Consider the following 17,742-nt stretch of genomic DNA (forward strand, 5'->3'; position numbering starts at 1 on the left):
AATCCAAAAGCTTGAAGGTATTGGTTTAATAGATTTCATGACTGAGAGTATTTTAGTCTGGAAAGAGCCTCAATTTGTTTTTGCCAATAAAATGTGTATTGGACCAGTCTCCAAAGTTTGACTTGTAGGATCCTTACCCTATTACAACTTGGCGGGCTAAGTTCCTTCCATTGTTCCTTCCCCCACTGAGGGGACAGACATGATTAAAGATGCTTATCTTTAATTTACCAGTTAGAGATTTAAAAATGCTTTCTCAAGCGATGTCAGTAATCACTTACCAGGGTTGACACTGACCAGCATCGCTTGGCCTTTGCCCTAGAGATGCTGGATATCTGGTGAGGGAGGCAGGCAGGCGTGTATTTACATCATGTGACCCAGAGAGTGATACCTGATCTATGGCTATTTAAAGTGGCGAAGTGGGATGAAGAGGAAGAAATGGTTAATTATCGCTGGAGGATCGTTTTGTGGGACCATTAAGTTTAGTAGCTCTTTTAAAAACGGAGTTTGCCAGATGGAAGATGGGAATCAGGCATTTCACGTGCAAGCTTAGCAGCTTGAGCAGAGACGGGAGAAGGCGTGCTGTGCGGTTGGAGGGGGTGGTGTCGGCCATGAGGGAGGAGGACTCCAGTGTCTGCTCGAATCACTTGCAGAGCTCTTTGAATTTCACACTTGAGACTTTCTGGATGTTATGTCGAAGGTGATCTACCATCGGGAACTTGACTGGTGGAATTCTACCACACAATGGGCTTAAAAAAAGACAAGTGGGGGCCGGCGCCGCGGCTCACTAGGCTAATCCTCTGCCTTGCGGCGCCGGCACACTGGGTTCTAGTCCCGGTTGGGGCGCCGGATTCTGTCCCGGTTGCCCCTCTTCCAGGCCAGCTCTCTGCTGTGGCCAGGGAGTGCAGTGGAGGATGGCCCAGGTGCTTGGGCCCTGCACCACATGGGAGACCAGGAAAAGCACCTGGCTCCTGGCTCCTGCCATCGGATCAGCGTGGTGCGCCAGCCGCAGCGCGCCGGCCGCGGCGGCCATTGGAGGGTGAACCAACGGCAAAGGAAGACCTTTCTCTCTGTCTCTCTCTCTCACTGTCCACTCCGCCTGTCAAAAAATCAAAAAAAAAAAAAAAAAAAAAAAAAAAAAAAGACAAGTGGGAGCAATTGTGAGGAGCGTCGGATCAAATGCAGGAAAACTAATAAGAAGCTTATGCAGTAAGCTGGGGCTGGGTGAGAGATGACGGTGAACTAGGTGAGGGAAATGAGACAGTGTGATATAAGACAGGTTGAATATAACATCAATAGGAGTCAGCTACGAATGGACATTCAGATAACTAATTGTAATTGCGTGTTCTGCGATCAAGGCACGTATGGGGTACTGTGAGAGATCAGAGGAAGCCTCACAGATGAGAGGGTTAAGGCATTAAGAAAGACATTAAGACCTTTCAAGCCGGAGGAACAGAATAACATGATACGGTTGATCTGGCAACCACATGTCAGTGGTTCTCAGTCAGGCTGCACATGGAAGTCGCCTGGGAAGCTTTTGAGACTGTTGATGCTTACAGCCCATCCCTAGAGAGTCAGGTTTGATTAGTCTGGTGTTGACGGTGATCATAAATGCCTTTACAAAGCTTTCCAGATGATTCTAATGTGCTAACGCGCAAGCTAGGGTTGAGGTCTATTGTTAAAGCAGTTTGCTGTGTTTGATGTATGTGTAGATGATAAATAAATGTGGAGGTTAACCCTTAGATACAATACTAAACTTGTCATTGTTTTCTAAACTGGGACATTATTTTTTTTTTAAATAAAAGGAAGCCATTAATGATTCATGTGATTCAATAGCTGTAAACCAAGACTGTTTTGGGGAAACTCAGATACATAGGGGGAGGGTCTGATTAACTTGAGTTTGGAACCACTTTGACCACGACAGTGTGGAAGACATGGAATGGAGGGAAGATGGAAATCAACGTGGTTGGTTAGGAAAGTGCCGTAATCCTCTAGACGAATGACAAGACGCCTGTCCTGGGCCCTGGGATGAGAGGAAGGAAAGACAATGAGAGTCGGTAGGGCCGTCAGTTGTCTGGTGTCCTGGCAAAAGCTGCACAGGGTTAAGGAGGCAGGGAAGACTGCATTGTCTTATTGTAGTCACCGCGAGAAAGCAGATCTCTGAACTGAAGATCCCTGAGCAAAGAGAATTTTTAACAGCTGGGATGGGAGGGTGCACAGAGGGCCTTTGTGTTTGTTAATTTCCTTTGGCTTCTCCCAAAGGAAAAGTGGACTTTCTCTTATATTTAGGCGTTTTTTTTTTTTTGGGGGGGGGGCATAGTTCCCTTGATATTTACATTTCAAAGAAGTGGTTCCTAGGTCTTTCACAAGGACATTCTGGGCTGTGAGAGTGGCAAGACTTTTAGAAAGAGTTACTTATATTTCAGAAAGGCAGAAAAATGTTTTTTAAAGTAAATCTTGTAAGAAAATGTCCCTTCAAAGCTCTGATGGGCTAAGAGGACTGGGAGGTGAGTATCAGGGAAGGGGAGGAGTCAAATCATGGGTGGATGTTGATGCCATTTATTACCTCTGTAGAGACTGAAGTAGGCAGGCATACAGGTTAAAATTGTTAAATTTGTGAACTGGAAGACCACGCCTTTGCCACGCCCCATGTGACCTCATGCCCCTACCTGATGCCTTTGCCACACCCCTGAGTGGCCTCATTCCCCTACCTGGCCACACCGGGGTGCCCACCAGCCAATCAGGTTAATTAACCACTCCCCTTTGGAGTGGGTTAAAAGCCTAGGGCACAGTATGCCCGCCCTGCTTTTCTTCCCTGGCCTCTTGCCAGGACAGGGTTTGCTGTAGCCCCGCGCCTTCAGGGCGCATGGCCTTTGGGCCATGTGCTCTAGGCTTCCTGGCCTAGATGCTCATCTACATGGCTGGTTCCTGGTGCTTGGTATGAACCCCTATTCACCTCTCCTAAATAAAGCTCTCACTCTCTTATGAACCTTTCTTACTAAATAAATCGGTGCTGGTATTTAGAATTCTTCTGTAAATATTAGGCAAGAACCCTCTCGGGCTTATTAATATTGGGGATTTAGTAATAAGTCCGTGGTGAAATCGTAAGGCACCCCAAATTCCGGTAGTGAATGTGGCACCCCAGATAGCATTTCTAGGAACTTTAAGGGGCCACATTTCAGGGTAAGTTTTAGGGGGGTCTTTTCCGATTTCAAGACCAGAAGCAGAATAGAAGGTTTATCAAAAAGACGAAGTAAGTTTTTGACAAACTGAGTTTATGATTCCTTTGGATATCCAAATTGACCTGAGTTGGTCAATTTGGGTCTGTGACCCAAAAGAAGTGTGAAGTGGGAGGTGGGTTTGAGAGTGGTCAATATATAGTGGTCAACCAGGGGCAGGTATTTGGCCTGGTGGCTAAGAAAGTAGCTGGGTTGTCCATAGCATATTTCTCAGTGCTTGGGGCTGATTCTTGGCTTCACTTGCTGCTCTAGCTTCCTGCTAATGTGCACCCTAGGAGGCATTGGTGATGGCTCAATGATTTGGGTCTCTGTTCCCATGTGGGAGATCTGGTTGAATTCTCCCTGACTCTTGTCTTTGGCTGGCCCAGCTCCATCCTACCTGTTGTGGGCATTTTGGGAGTGAACCAGCGGATGGGGACTTTTCTCTTTATGTCTCTGTCTCTTTCTCTCTTCCTCTCAAATAACGATTATAAAAAAAAGAATTTATATGCAACCACTCACAAACTTCTGCTTTAGTTCATTGTGTAACTTATGCTAAGGTGAAATTAGATTGCACTCCCTACCCCCCGCCAGTGAGGGAGAATTTATATTGATGAAATGGAGTTTTGTGAAACACTAAGATCCAGAGATATCTAGTAAGTGCCTAAAACATTGTGTGAGTTCTATTATTATAGTTAGTAAAAAGCTACAGTCAGAATAAGGGAATCAAATTGTCAGTTGGTGTTACTGTAATTTACTATTTTAATTGTCATTGTATTATAGTGGCTATTACTTTTCAGGGATTCCAAAGTATTTACCAAATTCATTTTCCCTAGAGTTGACAAATAAGCAAGAAAAAGGTAACAACAAGTGGCAGAGTTGTCTCATTATCTGAATTTTTGTGAGATGTTGTAGCAGTTAACTGAAGGTGAGGAATCTCCCAGACAGGTGAGAACAAAAGAAAAATCCCCAAATTTAAATGTTTTTTTTTTGCAGCCCCACACCAAGAGGTGAAGTATGGGAAAACACACCAGTTGCTCTGTTCTTTTTGATCCCGTTTTCAGCCCATTTTTCCCAAGGTTTTTTTTTTTTTTTTTTTTTTTTTAAGATGTATTTATTTATTTTGAAATTCAGAGTTAGAGAGAGGGATAGTCAGAGAGAGTGAAATCTTGCATCCACTGCTTCACTCCCCAGATGGCCACGGTGACCAACACTAGGCCAGGCTGAAGCCAGGAGCCAGGAGCTTTATCTAGAACTCTAATGTGGGTGGCAGGGTCCCAAACACTTGAACCACCTTCTGCTGCTTCTCCCAAGCCATCAGCAGGGAGGTGGATTGGAAGTGGAGCATCTGGGACACGAAGTGGTGCCCATATGGGATGCTGGTGTTGCAGGTGGTGGTGTTGCCTGTTACACCGCAACACTGGCCCCTGCTTCTGCACTTAAGGAGGCACGTTCTTTTTTTTTGTGTTTGTACCTACTCAAGTTTGTAGTTTGATGAGGAGTGGCTACAGTGCTCAGCCAGTGTTTCTCTTAAGACTTTTAAGGTCTACGTCTTCGCTGGAAAACCTTGCAAAAGCAAATCTGGAAAGGTTTTTGACTCCACGTTGCTGGGTATGGTCATGGGGCCTCACAGCCTCGTGAGGAGCTCAGAGCCATGACGCAGTTGTAGGAATTCTTTGGAAGAAGCGTGGTGTGTCTGTGCTCTTGGGCTGAGGTTGTGGCTGAAGAACTGGGTTCGGCTGTGGCAGCCCAGCAGTATCCTTGGCCCAGTAGTAGCTGTTTCTGGCCCTTAAATGTTGAAGGGCAGACTCTGGCCTGCCCTTGGCCACAGAGACTTGCGACGTCAGGTCCTCCCATCTGGAATTAGCCAGAGGCCTTTGTTTCAGTGAATGAAATATTGCCATTATTAAGACCACTGTACAGATCCGTGTCCCAAGGATTCTCCGAAGGCTGTTCACAGGCATTTTGAAGAACAGTTTAAATCCCAACTGGCTCTTATAAAAGATTTTTTTTTTTTTTATCAACTAAATGTGAGGGGGAACAACAACAACAAAAAACCCTACCACAGTCATTTCTGAGGTAAAATTTTCCCGACAGAAAATTCTGGGTTGGAAAATTGCTTTCACTTAAGCTCTGCCCCTCCCCCACTCAGTTTTCACTGTAGGCTGCCTCACAATGCACTCAGTGGGGCCCTGAACCCACCCTGTGGGTTATTTCTCCAGAAGCTTCCATGTTATCTTCTCTGTCATAATAGCCTTTATTCTGCATACACTTATTGTCAGACATGGACTGCAGGGTTCCTGTCCCCTGGAGCTGCTGCGATTGTTTGTCCCTGGCCTGGAAACATTTTAAATGTGTGTGGATTTTTTGTTGTATTCTAGTAGCTGTGCCCTTTCTGGAAGTTTTTTTTTTTTTTTTTCTTAGTTAGTGACCAAAACAAAAACAGAAACCACCCAAAAGTAAGCCGGAGAGTTGTTCTCTGGAGGTCACCTGTGGAATTTTGCAAGCCACTGCTGACTCAGCTGGGGGAGTGGTATACCTCCTGGAAAAGATGAGAACAGGAAACACCACTGTTTACAGCCCTTGAGGAATGGTGATTTTTCTACTTACTACTTGTTGAGTTCTTTATTTAGTGGAGGGTTAATCTTGTGGCAATAAAGAAAATGAAAAGTATGTCATTGTAAAAATTTAGAGAAAAATAAGAAAAAGAGGAGGGAGGTTGGGATGGGAAACATGATTATGCTCCTAAGACTGTGTATACATGAAACACATGAAATTTGTTCACTTTATATAAATAACAAAGAGTAAAAAAACAGAAATTGGGAAGGGCCCAAAATAAAGTCTCAAGCAGCTGGAAAAACTGCTGTGTGGAGGGTGCTTGGCCGTCTTCAGTGGGAGAGGAGGAACGGCAGGGGTGCAGCTGAGAGGGAGAGCGGGCTGGCTGGATGCAGGCTGCAGGGCTCTTCGGGGAAGGAAGAAGCTGTCGGATACCTGCGTGATATATTTTCTTCTGCAGACAAAACAATACATGTAGAAATAAGCAGCTGTCAATGGTGATACCCCACAGCACAAGCTCACAAATGGGTTAGTCTGCCCGGCTTCCCTGTCCCGTGTGAGGAGGGTGAGGAAGGGCAGGGGAGGGGAGGTCTGAAGGGGCTGTTAGCCCTCAACACCCTAAGTGGGGTCTGTGCAGATGGGGTGGGTGAGGGACTCCTGGTCAAGTACTGGGTATTTTGGAAGCTGGAGTCTGTTTTAAGGCATCGATTCAAGGGATATTTTGAAGTTGAGCTGGAGTGCCTAGGAATGGCTTAGAGCTTCAGGAGTTGTTTTCTTTTAAAATAAAATGAGGCCGTGTGTTTGTTCAGTGTGACACTGAGAGGGAAGTCCTGTTAACTGAGGTCTCAATAAAATTGTTAAAGAAGGAAAGCCAATTTCAGCAAGGCTTTCATTTTTGCCCTGTGGCTGACCCCCGCTGAATTTTAGTTCAATATCATTTTGTTATTAGACTCAAAAAATCAGACCTCAAGGGACCCTTTAATGTGTGGGTTTTCAAAATATGCCCCACTGTGGATGGCTGGGTTAATCTTCCTAGTTGTGAGAGCCTGTCCTTTGCTGCTTGAGTTTCTAAATACCAGAAATCTGCCTTCTTCTTAAAAAATGTGGAGACTGTAATTTGCAAATTCACCGCAGATGATCAATTATACAGAATGCACTTCTTCCTCACCCTCCCTTCCTCCCTTCCTCCCTTCCTCCACATTGCCACTTATATTTATGCCTGAAGTTGGATGTACTGCGGTGAGATGCTAATGTATGCCTTTAGAGAGTGCTTACAGTAAAATGAAACAGAACTGGGAGGCCCAGTTCAAATGAAGCAAAGCCATCCATCTGCAGAGACTTCAGAATCCACACAAGGGTAAATTTGTTTCTGAAGGGTGATATTTCTAGAACAAGGCAAAGCTTACCCTCACCTGTGAGTGTGAAACTAATTCCTCCTTGCTGTTGATCCAACACAGTTTTTACCATAATGCCCTGCAAGTCTCAGTGTAATGTCAGTGGCTTTCAAACATTTTGGACCATGAACTTTTTACCATAACTGTAAGAAATAAGAAATATAAACCAGTATACACACAGTCCCTCACAGACATGCAGAAGTTTTATGAGACAGAATACATGCCATAAACCCTGATCCCCTATCCCAACCCAACCCTACCACCCATCCTACTCTATTCTACCCTACTGCAAACACTAGCCTGACTTGGATTCACAACCTGTTAAGACTTGTGATCTGCTGTTTGAAACCCCTGAACTATTATTGCCCCCTGCTTTGACTTGCTGATCATATCAGCATGTATAGAATATTTATTTTCTCTTTTCTGTAGCACTGAGAGGACAGAAGCATTCAGTGTTTGGAGAGGGGGCTGCCATACGGGAAGAAAGAACCCAACCTTAGTGGAAGTTGCCACCTTTGTTGAGATGTTACAAGGCTCTATTACTGTAATATCTTCAGAAAATGTTGAGGCTGACTTAGCATATTGTCCCTTTACAAGGTTTACCAGATTTAGGAAAAACAAAAGCCAAACCCAAACCAAAATCAGGATACATAGTTAAATTTGAATCTCAGACAAAAAATATTTTTTAGTATAAGACAACAGAATAGATTGCTATTTTTAGAAAAAGATTTATTGTATTTATCTGAAAGGCAGTCAAGGGGTCGGGGGAGAGAGGGAGAGGGAGAGAGAGTGGGGAGAGAGAGGGGGGGAGAAAGAGGGGAGAGAGAGGAAGAGAGAGAGAGGTAGAGAGAGAGAGAGAGAGGGAGAGATCTTCCATCCGCTGGTTCACTGGCTACGATAGCCAGGGCTGGACTAGACTGAAGCCAGGAGCCAGAAGTTTCTTCCGGATCTCCCACGTAGGGGCAGGGGCCCAAGCCCTTTCCCAGGAATATTAGCTTCCCCAGGTATATTAGCAGGGAGCTGGATCAGACGTGGAGCAGCCGGGACTTGAACGATTACCCATATGGGATGCTGCTGTCACAGGCATCGGCTTTACCCGCTATCAATGCTGGCCCTGCAGGGTAGATTTCTAAGGAAAAAGTATTTTTCTGTTCTTAACTGTATTTTCTGATTTGGGTTCTAATGAATACTAGAGTGTATTGGATAGTCATAGGTGCTCCATATAAACAGAATTTTGTGGAAAAATCAGTTTGAGATTCTGGCTAAGCCAAGCCACTTGGTTTTGGGACTGTGGAGGTGTGTGCTTCAACTGCAGGGCATTTCAGCGCCTTGTCTTGACAGTGCCTCGTGAGTACGCATTGGAGTCCTGGGCAGAGCGCAAAGCAGTGCTTTCTGAACTGATGCATCTGTTTTCCTTGAAGAAGATTTTTACAGAAAAACTACTTTATCACAAGCTTTTATAACCTTAGGCTGTTTGTGTTCATAATCTTACCAGTGTTTTGAATACAAGTGAAGGATTTGTAAACATGTCAGGGAAAATTTTATTTTATTTTTCATATAACTCCAAGAATGAGAAGGAAGTATTGTTCCACTTTGATTACGACCTTGTCTAAATATGATCAGAGTTGGTGAACTCAAAAGGCTTCCATAGCCTTGGCAACTCATGACAAGAGCCTAGGGGGATTACTGATGTCATAAACAAGAGTGTCAATTTGTTAAGTCAACAACAGGAGTCACTGTGCACTTACTCCTGATGTAGGATCTCTGTCCTTAATGTGCTGTACATTGTGATTTAATGTTATAACTAGAACTTAAACAGTATTTTTCACTTTGTGTTTCTATGTGGGTGCAAACTGTTGAAATCTTTACTTAATATATGCTAAACTGATCTTCTGTATATAAAGAGAAACGAAAATGAATCTTGATGTGAATGGAAGGGGGGAGGGAGGGGAAAAGGGGAGGGTTGCGGGTGGGAGGGAAGTTATGGGGGGAGAAGCCATTGTAATCCATAAGCTGTACTTTGGAAATTTATATTCATTAAATAAAAGTTAAAAAAAACTCTATTGTCAATGTTAAGCTGCATAATTGCCACTATTCTGTTTAGGTTGCTTTATATGTTGTCTTTATTTCTAGCCTACATTCTAAAGTTTCAACTTTCTTTTTCTCTTTTCAGTGGCAATGGTATGGTAACAATTGAACTATTTTTTTTAGAAAAAGATTGTTTATTTGAAGGGCAGAGTTACAGAGGGAGGCAGTGGGAAGAGACAAAGAGAGAGATCTTCCATCTGCAGGTTCACTCCCCAGATGGTTGCAATGGCTAGAGCAGGGCTGATCTAAAGCCAGGAGCCAGGAGCCAGGAGCCAGGAGCCAGGAGCCAGGAGCCAGGAGCCAGGAGCCAGGAGCTTCTTCTATGTCTCCCATGTGGGTTCAGTGGCCCAAGCACTTGGGGCATCTTTTGCTACTTTCCCAGGCTGTTAGATGGGAACTGGATCATAAGTGGAGCAGCCGGGACCTGAATCGGCAGCCATATGGGATGCCTGGGTCATGGGCAGCAGCTTTACCTGCTATGCCATGGTGCCAGCCCAGGTAACTGAAGTATTAAAAATTCGAACAAAATGTAGTTTTTATTAAAATTGATTTTTCTTTGTAGAAGATATATAAAGGCATAAAAATGAAATGAAAGAAATAAAAATCACTTGCAGTCCTGACACCCAGAGATAACCCTTGTTGACATTTGCATAAATCAGAGCTACTGAAGCAGTTTACAGATGGGTTTTATTTGGCTGTGCAATATTTACATTTTTTGAATTAGAATGCCAGTGTTTCAACACTGGATGGTTTTTCATAAAATCACATTATTTCCAGGGTCTTCTGAAATATGGGAAAATCAGTAGCATGTGACCTGAGTTTCAGTGTGACAGGTCTCAAAGCTAAACAGGTGCTGGTCTTGCTAGGAAAGACAACTCCTTGTCTTAGTTTATCTGTCCGTCTCCTGAGGTATTTGGGTTTCAAACTCTCATTATAAATCTTTTCATTTTTTGACAAAATTTAATTTTGAAAAGGGAGTTATCCTTTAACATTCACTTATAACATTTTTGCCTTACTATTTTATATTTATTAAATAAAAGTTAAAAAAACAAATTCCAAAGTACAGCTTATGGGTTACAATGGCCCCCCCCCCCATAACTTTCCTCCCACCTGCAATCATGTTACCATGCCATTCAATGTCCTATATGACTTCTTTTATCTCATAACATTCCATTATGTGAACATGTTATACTTTATAAAGTCTTGCTTGGTGTTCATGGGGAATTGGATCCGCGGCCCCCTGTGGATGCCCAAATCCAGAGATGCTCAAGTTCTTGATATAAACTAGTGTGGTGTTTGCATACAGTTTGTGCACATCTTCTCATAGACTTTGAATCATTTCTAGATTAGTTGTACTATTGAGTGAATTGTAAGTAGTTTTGTATTCTGTTGTTTAAGGAATGACAAAGAAAACAGGCTGTATGTGGAGACACATTTTTTTTTCTTGGCGATAATTTTTAAATTTATATAAAGGGAAATAATTTCACGTATTTCTTATACAGTTTTTTTTTTTGACAGGCAGAGTGGACAGTGAGAGAGAGACAGAGAGAAAGGTCTTCCTTTGCCGTTGGTTCACCCTCCAATGGCCACCGCGGCCGGCACGCTGCAGCCGGCGTACCGCGCTAATCTGATGGCAGGAGCCAGGTGCTTCTCCTGGTCTCCCATGTGGATGCAGGGCCCAAGCACTTGGGCCATCCTCCATTGCACTCCCTGGCCACAGCAGAGAGCTGGCCTGGAAGAGGGGCAACAGGGACAGAATCTGGTGCCCCAACCGGGACTAGAACCTGGTGTGCCAGCGCCGCAAGGCGGAGGATTAGCCTAGTGAGCCGCAGTGCCGGCCTCCTATACAGTTTTAAAAACATAATGATACTTCCCATCCTACACTCCTTCCTAAAGAGACATGACTATTAAGTGTAATGTGGTGTCATGGATAGAATTTATAGGAAAGAAAAGGTATATTAAGCAAATTAAAGGAAAGGTTCATCAATTATAAACTTTTTGAAACTTATAATTTTTTTTTGACAGGCAGAGTGGACAGTGAGAGAGAGACAGAGAGAAAGGTCTTCCTTTGCCGTTGGTTAACCCTCCAATGGCTGCTGCTGCCGGCGTGCTGCGGCCAGCGCACCGCGCTGATCCGATGGCAGGAGCCAGGTACTTATCCTGGTCTCCATGGGGTGCAGGGCCCAAGCACTTGGGACATCATCCTCCACTGCCTTCCCGGGCCACAGCAGAGAGCTGGCCTGGAAGAGGGGCAACCGGGACAGAATCTGGCGCCCTGACTGGGACTAGAACCTGGTGTGCTGGCGCCGCTAGGTGGAGGATTAGCCTATTGAGCTGTGGCGCCGACCGTATTATATCTTGAAATATGATATTGTGATGCCTCTGGCTTTGTGTTTGTTGTTTAAGATTGCTTTAGCTATTCTGAGTCTCTTGTGTTTCCATATGAATTTTGTCATCATATTTTCTAGATCTGAGAAGAATGACATTGGTATTTTGATTGGGAATGCATCGAATTTGTAAATTGCTTTGAGTGGTGTGGACATTTTGATAACATTAATCCTTCTGACCCACAAACATGGAAGAGTCTTCCATTTTTGGTGTCTTTATGTATTTCTTTCTTTAATATTTTGTAATTTTAATTGTGGAGATCTTTCACATCCTTGATTTTTTTGGTTGCTTTTTAAATCCTGCAACTTTTCCAAACTCTCCTATGAGTTCTGATAGTCTTTTAGTGGAGTCTTTTGGTTCCTCTATATATAGGATAATATCTTCTACAAAGAGGGATAATTTGACTTCCCATTTGTGTCATAGTAAAGAGACTTCTATGTGTATAGTGATCTTAAATATTTTTCTGGGTTAAGATAGTTTATTTAAAAAAATAATTTGTTTTTATTTTATTTGAAAGGCAGAGAGTTAGAGATTTTCATCTTCTGGTTACTTTCTAAAATGCTCCCAACAGCTGGGGCTGAGTTAGATGGAAGCCAGGAGCTGGGAACTCAATCCAGGTCTTTCATGAGATGGCATGGACCTAACCACCTGCTGCATCACTTGCTACCTCCCAGGGAGCACATTAAGAAGCTGGAATTGGAAGTAGAGCCAGTACTTGATTTCAGACACTTTAATAATGGATGTGGGTGTCCCAAGCAGTATCTTAATTGCTGAGTCATATATCTGCCCCCAAATTGCTTTGCTTTTCAGTTAAAAATGCACCAAATATTGGAAACCATGAAGAAAAATAGCAAAAAATCACTTTTAACCTCACTATGCAGAGAAAACAAAATTATTAACATGTATATATCCTTGTAGAACTTCTGAGCTAGTTTCTCATATTATTTATAAGTCCTAATTTAGCACTCAGTTTTTTATTTTTTTAACACAGTTGAAAGTTTCTGCATCTTTTTACTCCTTTCTCTCAGGCATTAAAGCTTTTTCTTTGCCAGGAAGAAGGATGAGAGAGGTAGCTGCCTCTTGCTTTTGGATGTGCATACACCATGGTAACTGGGTCATCAGTAGTTTTAGTGGGCTTCCTCTTAACTTATTCACTAACAATGAATGCAAAAACAACTTCTCATTTTTCTTTAAAAAGACTTATTTATTTGAAAGGTAGTGACAGAGAGAGAGATGGAGGGAGGGATGCAGAGAGGGTGGAGTGAGACAGGGAGGGGGAGAGGGAGTCTTCCATCTGTTGTTTCACTCCCCGTTTGCTTGCAAGAGGCTAGGAGCCTAGAGCTCCATCTGGGTCTCCCCTGTTAGTGCCAGAAATCCAAGTAATTGGGCCATCCTTTGCTGGCCTTCCCCACCCCTGTCTCCTTTCCCACCTTGACCAGGTGCATTAGCAGGAAGATGGTTCAGAAGGAAAGAATGAGCATGGACTTGAAACCAGGCAGTCCCATATGATATATGGGCTTATGCTACCATGCCACAATGCCCACCCCCTTCATATTTTTTTATTTAATTTAAAACAATCAAAGACTATCGACATTTATTCCTACTACTCATGTTTCAAAGGTAGATTTCTCAACGTCAGACCTAGAGGCTTGAGTCAGTGCTTCCTGAAGGGTGTAGGAGGAAGAGATGGGGGGAAGGAAGCGGGAGGAGCTTTCCTGAGGGACAGACTTTGAAAGGCAGATTTGCACGCAGAATGTTTATTAAGGAATATTCTTGGGGATAACCCCTGTGAGAGAGTAAAGAAAGCAGGTGGGTGCAGAGGAAGAAGTGGAACTATGCAATTGCCGCAAAAGCCTCACTCCAGCTCTAGAAATGTTCTTGATCATGTTAGGGAGATGGCTTTTGTATCCATGCCCTGGGCAGTCATAAGATGGGACCTTCCCTGCCAAGGGGGTAACCTGGAAGCCAGACAGCTCCCTTTAGCTGAGGGCAACTCTGCTACGAGCTGTGAATGTCTGTGTCACCTAGAAAAATGTGTGCCTTTGTTGAGGAGGAGGATTCTGGGTGGTGCAATAGAGCACCTGTCAGATGTCACCAGGTGCCATTGGGATCTATTTGCTCCATCTAATGAACACACCCCTTCTGGGAACAGCCCTTCTGGGATTCTCTTCGGTTCCTTTCTCTTAGGGAAGTGTACAAGAGAAAGGTTACTGGCAGACTGCATCCTCCACCGCCACATCTGTTCTCAAGGCTGACAATGCCACTCTTCATCTCCTTTGTGTTGGTCTCCCTCACTCAGACTGCCGCTGATGGAGGCTTACCTGGTGAAGTGACCCAGACCTACATCCCTAAGGTGCAGGGGCTCCTGATCACCATACCCTTCTCAGGTTGTAGTGGCCGTCCCTGTCTGCTTGCTATCAAAGTGAAGCAGGAGAGTACCACACGTCCAGTAGATGATATGGGTGTCAGGCATAGTCTTCCTTGTCGTCATGGTGTGGCAGGCACCAGACCTTTTTCTGTGGATCAGAATCAGTCACGCCTGCTAGCACGATGATTCCTTTTCCTGCCTGCTACTCCTTTTGCATGAGGTACCTGAAGAAATGAAATGGCAGTTCTTGCTTAAAGGTTTAGGGAATTTTTTTGTGTGTGTCTCCTGATGGAAGTATTTTCCCCACTAAGCCTGAAGGACTTGAGTTTCAGGGATAGGAAGAAGAAATTTCACAAAGTGTGATGGTAAATTATATTTGCCTACTTGGTTGGGCCATGGTGCCCAGATATGTGATCAGACATGATTCTGGATGTTTTCTGAGGGTGCTTTTTGATGAGATTGACACTTACATCAGTGGACTCTATACTGCAGGTAGAACTCACCAGTCAGCTGAAGGCCTGACTGGAACAACAGGCTGACCTCCCTGAGCATGAACTCAGTTTAGGTTAGGTGCTCAGAGGATCCCACTTATCCTGCCGCATCATGATGGCTTTCATCTCAGAGACCAGGTGTCCCATGGGAGCAGTCTATCAGATGTTACTCTTTTATTTTGGTGGGCCCAAGGGAAAAATCACTTGGTGGGTCCCTGTACATAGTATATTCATTATGAGGTGGACCTGGAATAGAATTCTTTATTATCTGACCTCTTGTATTCCTACTCTCATAGTGTGTCCAATAAGTCATTTCACGTCTCTAAATACCAGTGTCAACTTGGAGCCTGTTTCTAGAAGTCTTCAAAGTACATACGCTTAGACACATCCATGTCTACAGAGCCATTTGGCAAAGGATTGTGGTAATTGTTACTATATACAAGTGCTTTGATGTTTCAGGGTCTTCCCTCCTGAGTACCCAGCTTCTCTTCAGTCAGTGGGTTCTGGGTTTGAAAAACTCAGATCCAGAAATTGGAGAAGCTATTGTAAGTTTTTATAGAGCAATTTCTCCAATCTTCTGTATTAACATCTTGATTTTTTTCTAATTCCACTGATGTTAAAGTACTTTTTTTAGGTGATTTCTATGTTGTGCCTGTGGACTCTGTGCTCTGTTAATGATTCTGTTATTCTCAACTCCTCTAGATCTTACTCTGATCATACCACTTGCTTCTGATCATTAAGTCTCTTTCTGACCTTGATTATTTTAGGATTTTCCATTTACCATGCACTTGGGAAGCCAGTTTCTGTAAGAGTACCTCTCTCCGTTACCCTTGGCCTATGAAGGCAGCCATCACTGAGCTTCCCAGCAATGGTGGTTTCTTGTTTGCTTTCCTTACTGCTTCAGTAATGACCTGGTGCTCAAGCAGGATATAGGTGGCCACTGGTTACCTGTCCTTAATACTATATCCACTCTTCTACACCCTTTTCTTTGAGTTTTTTGGTTCCTTTGCCTCTCATCCACCATGGAAATTATGTCATTTCTGAAATTTAGTGTGGATCATCAATTTTTTCATGCATCTAAGAGATGGCTCAGTAGTATTTTGTGTTGTTTCTCTGGGTCATTGAAATAATTTTTTTTATTATTTATTTGATAGAGTTAGACAGTGAGAAAGAGAGACAGAGAGAAAGGTCTTCCTTCCGTTGGTTCACCCCCCAAATGACTGCTATAGCCGGAACTACGCTGATCTGAAGCCAGGAGCCAGGTGCTTCCTCCCGGTCTCCCATGCAGGTACAGGGGCCGAAGCACTTGGGCCATCATCCGCTACCCTCCTGGGCCACAGCAGAGAACTGGACTGGAAGAAGAGCAACCAGGACTAGAACCCGGCACCTATATGGGATGCCAGCGCCGTAGGCAGAGGATTAACGCAGTGTGCCACGGCACCAGCCCTGAAACAACGTTAAATCTATATCCCTGTTGGAAATTTATGTTCTACTCTCTTCCCAAATTTCTTCTAATCCAGCTTCTCCTGGATGGAGTCCCGTGTTCCAGCTCCTGCTGGTACATGTTGACAAGGTTCTATAGCTGCTTCAGGGTATGATGTCTTTCCTTCCAACAGGCCCAGTATTTTATGGATTGTCTCTATATTTTTTTATCCTATTTCTTTTTTATTTTTTTTTTAACTTTTATTTAATGAATATAAATTTCCAAAGTACGGCTTATGGATTACAATGGCTTTCCCCCCATATCGTCTCTCCCGCCCGCATTCCTCCCCTTTCCCACGCCCTCTCCCCTTCCATTCACATCAAGATTCATTTTCGATTCTCTTTATATACAGAAGATCCGTTTAGCATACATTAAGTAAAGATTTCAACAGTTTGCTCTCACACAGAAACATAAAGTGAAAAATAATAGATGATTTTTTAAATGATGATGAAATCAGATCAGACCTATTGTCATGTTTAATCCCAGTGAGAGTCAAGTTAGGAATTGATAATTTCTTTCTTTTTTTTTTTTTTTTTTACAGAAGATCAGTTTAGTATACATTAAGTAAAGATTTCAACAGTTTGCACCCCCATAGAAACACAAAGCGAAATATACTGTTTGAGTACTCATTATAGCATTAAGTCTCAATGTACAGCACATTGAGGACAGAGATCCTACATGAGGAGTAAGTGCACAGTGACTGCTGTTGTTGACTTTACAAATTGACACTCCTGTTTATGGCATCAGTAATCTCCCTATGCACCAGTCATGAGTTTCCAAGGCTATGGAAGCCCCTTGAGTTCTCCGACTCTTATCTTGTTTAGACAAGGTCATAGTCAAAGTGGAGGTTCTCTCCTCCCTTCAGAGAAAGGTACCTCCTTCTTTGAAGACCTGTTCTTTCCACTGGGATCTCACTTTCATTTAGGTGGTGTTTTTTTTTTTTTTTTTTTTTGCCAGAGTGTCTTGGCTTTCCATGCCTGAAATACTCTCATGGGCTTTTCAGCCAGATCGGAATGCCTTTAGGGCTGATTCTGAGGCCAGAGTGCTGTTTAGGACATCCACCATTCTATGAGTCTGCTGAGTATCTCACTTCCCATGTTGGATCACTCTCCCCTTTATTTATTCTATCAGTTAGTATTAGCAGGTACTAGACTTGTTTATGTGCTTCCTTTGACTCTCAGTCCTTTCATTATGATCAATTGTGAACTGAAATTGATCACTTGGAATAGTGAGATGGCATTGGTACATGCCACCTTGATGGGATTAAATTGGAGTCCCCTGGTATATTTCTAACTCTACCATTTGGGGCTTGAGAATGTCCCAAATTGTACATCTCTTCCCTCTCTTATTCCCACTCTTATGTTTAACAGGGATCATATTTCAGTTAAATTTCAACACTTAAGAATAACTGTGTATTAATTACAGAATTAAACCAGTCATATTAAGTAGAACAGACAAAAAAACTACTAAGAGGGATAATGTATTAAGTTGTTCATTAACAGTCAGGGCTATTCTGATCAAGTCACCGTTTCTCATAGTGTCCATTTCACTTCAACAGGTTTCCTTTTTGGTGTTCAGTCAGTTGTCACCGATCAGGGAGAACATATGGTATTTGTCCCTTTGGGACTGGCTTATTTCACTCAGCATGATGTGTTCCAGATTCCTCCATGTTGTTGCAAATGACTGGATTTCATTGTTTCTTACTGCGGTATAGTATTCTAAAGAGTACATATCCCATAATTTCTTTATCCAGTCTACC

General features: G+C 43.3%; 1 long non-coding RNA gene across 1 annotated transcript in view; it reads left to right on the top strand.

The window, feature by feature from the left end:
- The first annotated feature begins 1,538 nt into the window (after positions 1–1,538).
- LOC127483822 (uncharacterized) overlaps positions 1,539–17,742 on the top strand; it is a 206,937-nt gene continuing 190,733 nt past the window's right edge. The window contains exons 1-2 of the long non-coding RNA XR_007910550.2: positions 1,539–2,935; positions 4,052–4,163. This is a non-coding gene — a long non-coding RNA (uncharacterized lncRNA). The remainder of the gene's footprint in view (positions 2,936–4,051; positions 4,164–17,742) is intronic.

This window comes from Oryctolagus cuniculus, chromosome 12 (genome assembly GCF_964237555.1).
Source record: "Oryctolagus cuniculus chromosome 12, mOryCun1.1, whole genome shotgun sequence".
Taxonomy (NCBI): Eukaryota; Metazoa; Chordata; class Mammalia; order Lagomorpha; family Leporidae; genus Oryctolagus; species Oryctolagus cuniculus.